The following is a 4,331-nucleotide window of genomic DNA, read 5'->3' as shown; positions in this document are numbered from 1 at the left end:
GAGCCACAGCCAATCACACTGCAAAGGTCTTGTGTAAGGATTACATTCCCCGATGGGGAGTCCCGAGTAGCATTGACTCAGATCAGGGAACACACTTCACAGGTGCTGTCTGTCAAGAAGTCTGTAGGTTACTGAACATAACGTGGGATTTACACTGTCCTTATCATCCACAATCATCAGGACAAGTAGAGCGAATGAATCGAACTCTGAAACAACAGCTTGCCAAATATCACCAAGAAGGAACACCATGGCCCCAGGCACTACCAATAGTGCTATGTAGCATTAGGGCAACCGCGAACAGAACTACAGGTCAAAGCCCATTTGAAATTATAACAGGAAGACCCATGTCGTTGCCAGGAACTATCGATTTACGGAAAGCTGATCACTTAATGAGTGACACTTTGTTATCATACTGTCAGAACCTAACCAATGCTATTAGTTCTGTTTCCCGACAGGTATCAGCACCTTGGGGTAATCCACCCGAAGGAGGACACGACATCATCCCGGGAGTCTGGGTGTATGTGAAAAAGTTGCATAAAGAACCTTTGGGTGCCAAGTGGGAGGGACCTTATCAAGTGTTATTGACCACCCAGGCAGCTGTTAAAGTCCAAGGAAAGAAAGCCTGGATCCTCGCTTCACACGTTAAACGAGCACCCGTAACTGAAGCTGAAATCTAATAAGGACAATTACTTTTTGCAAAATGTATAAATTTACTGTATTACTGATTGTAGGTATTCTAGGCATTTGCCTACTTCTTACTAGCCGACCCTCTGCACCAAAGGGAAACAGTAGGGTAGCAAGGGAATTACATGTAAATACCTTTTTATATATGTCATACATTTATGCCAAACAAGGTAACATTTCTAGTTGTTGGGTATGTGCGCATATTCCTATTCCTATTCACTCAAAGCGGGGGATTCCCTTGAGGCCAGTTCCCTTGAATATCTTGGAAATGGCTGAGTGGATAATTAATCAAAACTAAACAGGCAATGCGTTTCAGGATACGGAAAACTGGGCACGTAAATGGAAGTCAACAGGTTACAATCTGACTACCTTTGAAGGGGGATACCAACCGTGCTACAATAATTCCAAACGGCCCCCATTTTTTGTTATCACTAATACAACGGAATAGGAAGACCGGGGGAATCGGTCTGTCTGATTAGAAACATCAAAGGAGGCCAAAATATGGGGTATAGTAACTGCTTCTGGAATTATAATGTAATCAAGCCACGGAACCGTCCAAACTGGGCCGATGTGGGAATTCTTAGCGTAACAGGGATTCTGAATAAAACAGATGGAAAAGCCTGGACAGGCCCCGGAGTGTTGCTGACAAAGAAACAGCTAACCTTCATTGCCTATAGTGGCACCTATTGGGTGTGTGGCCACAATGCCTACCCTTGGCTGCCCCAGAATTGGACAGGATCCTGCTATTTAGCCTACATTGTGCGATATATGTATCATATAGAGTCACTGTCGGAACATTTACATCGTCCTAAGAGAGCTATCACAGAAACAGAGAGGTTCTTTGCCATTCTGATCCCCAGGTATGGGACCGCCAGATTGGCAAGGGAATCCATTAACATGGCATCCGTTATGGAACGGGTAGCCAATGATACCTCAGAGGCCCTAATTAAAATCAATGCAGAAATGGTAGCAATCCGCACAGTAGCCCTACAGAATAGACTGGCCCTTGATTACATCCTGGCTGAAAAGGGAGGTACTTGCGCCATACTCAGAACTGAATGTTACACATATATCCCAGATAGCTCCGAAGAAATTACCCATTTAGCGGAGCATATCCAAAAGGAGGTAGAAAAACTTAAGCAACCCCCATCATTCACTTTGTGGAGCGGAGCCACTGAATGGCTAGGTTCAATAGGAACTTCATTGGTGGAAGTTTAATTCTATTCATTGTAATTATTTTACTTTTATATTGTTTGTTTATGTTGATTAAATGTTGTTGCAACCAGGCGGCTGTAGCTGCTGTCCCGCATGTGAGACGCCTTGCAGGTCCCAGCAGACCGTCTGTACGTGGCACAGGGGTATGTTATGCTTAAGGGAAGGTTGTTTACTGGTTGAATTAAGATATTGATTTGGATTAAATTAACCTACTAAAACCAGACTTCCATTGTGGCCACGATGGAACTCGGGTTGGTGTAAATTTGTGTGGAATCTACTTGGCTGGACATGTGGCGAAACACATCAACAAATTTTAGAAGGAAACTCTATTAACATGTATGAAATTATTTTGTAGAATGTTTAACCAGTGATACCTGATGTTTTATGATTCAGTTTGTGAAAGAATCAAAGGGGGGATTGATAGAGAATTCAAGCTCTGCAGCCTGGCTGCAGTTTTTGAGAAAACACAGACCACATTGCATTAAGTCATCAATCAACTTGACATTTTAGGACCTTGGGTGGCTAGCCAATTAAAGGTTAAAAGACTATCAATTGAGCCAATAAGGTCAAAGAAGGCGAGTTATTTTCTGTAAATTGAACCAGGTATAAATACAGCCATTTTGGCCATGTGGTCTCAGAAGGACAAAGGCCTAGCTTAAAGCCAGAAGCTTGTTGCTGCTGCCAGAATAAAGTTACATTAAAACTACAACCGGAGTTCGTATTTCATTGGGAATTAAGAGATCTAACATCACTAATCTTTTTCTCTTCACATATCTATAGAAGCTTTTGCAGTCAGTTTTTATGTTCCCAGCAAGCTTCCTCTCATACTCTATTTTCCCCCTTCTGATTAAACCCTTTATCCCCCTCTGCTGAATTATAAAATACTCCCAGTGTTCAGGTTTGCTGCTTTTTCAGGCCAATTTATATGCCTCTTCCTTGGATTTAGTAGCCAATGACATTTGCTAAACACAGATGATATGAGAATAGTAATTAGTGAGAGACAGGATAGTGAAGTTTTGGATGAGTTGCAACTTCTAAATGGCAGAGCTTATGAAGTCAACAAGAGGAGCAATGAACACTCAAATGTGGGAGTGAAAAAGGCACACAAACATTTCTGCAGTAGTTGGGAGGAGGCTGATGATGATGTGGAAATGGGTGGTCTTGGTGATTGCTAGGATGTAGGGTTTGAAACTCAGCTCTGGTTCAAACAGTATACCACGATTGAGCATTATCGAATTCAGTTTGACAGAAGTGCCAAACAGAAAGTGGGAGTTGGGTGCTAAGATGCTAAGTGTTAGACTGGACCCAAAAAAGGTAGTTTCTTTCTTGCCTATGTTGAATAAAGAAGTTCTTGCTCACTTCAGACTTGATATCAGCTCTGCAGTCAATGGTGATTAAGGAGTCACGCATAAAGGTAGAGATACCAGAGTAACATTACAAATTTAGACTCACTGCGAAGCAGAAATGCTTCACAGTGACACTAAAACTGGATATTATCAACATACAGGTGAAACCGACTCCATGCTAAATTATGTCACCAAGAGGCAGCATGTAGACAAGGTGAAGAAGGGAGCCAAGGATGGAGGCACATCAGATGCAACCCTGTAGGCATGGGAGGAGAAACCACAGCAAAAAATGTGCTGACTGCATTAGGACAGGTAAGAGGCGGAACCACACTACATTAGCATCATTGTGAAGCAGGAATCACTTTGCAGCAACACAAACCATAGAGTAAAGACATCCATAAGTACTCTAAATAGTTTCAAAAGCGCAAGTGAGGTTGAAATATCACAACTACAACTTCGATAAACTCGTATTAGTAAAATAAATGAGCTGATATTTTGTGATTACTTGGTGTCATATTTGACCCTGAAATGACCACATATCCGCAGCATAACTAAGACCGCCTATTTCCACCTCTGTAACACTGCCCGTCTCCGCCTTTGCCTCAGCTTATCTGCTGCTGAAATCCTCATCCATGTCTTTGTTACCTCTAGACTTGACTATTCCAATGCACTCCTGGCTGGCCTCCCACATTCTACCCTACGTAAACTAGAGGTGATCCAAAACTCAGCTGCCCATGTCATAACTCGCACTATGTCCCGTTCACCCATAACCACTGTGCTCGCTGACCTATATTGGCTTCCGGTTAAGCAATGCGTCGATTTCAAAATACTCATTCTTATTTTCGAATCCCTCCATGACCTCGTCCCCTCCCTATCTCTGTAATCTCCTCCAGCCCCACAACCCCACCCCTGAGATGTCTGCGCCCCTTTAATACGGCTCTTTTGAACATCCCTGATTATAATCGCTCAACCATTGGTGGCCGTGCATTCTGTTGCCTAGGCTTCAAGCTCTGGAACTCGCTGCCTAAACCTCTCTACCTCTATTTCCTCCTCCAAGACACCCCTTAAAACCTGCCTCTTTGACCA

Source organism: Pristiophorus japonicus, chromosome 4 (assembly GCF_044704955.1).
Source record: "Pristiophorus japonicus isolate sPriJap1 chromosome 4, sPriJap1.hap1, whole genome shotgun sequence".
NCBI lineage: Eukaryota > Metazoa > Chordata > Chondrichthyes > Pristiophoridae > Pristiophorus > Pristiophorus japonicus.
This window is presented reverse-complemented; position numbering follows the sequence as displayed.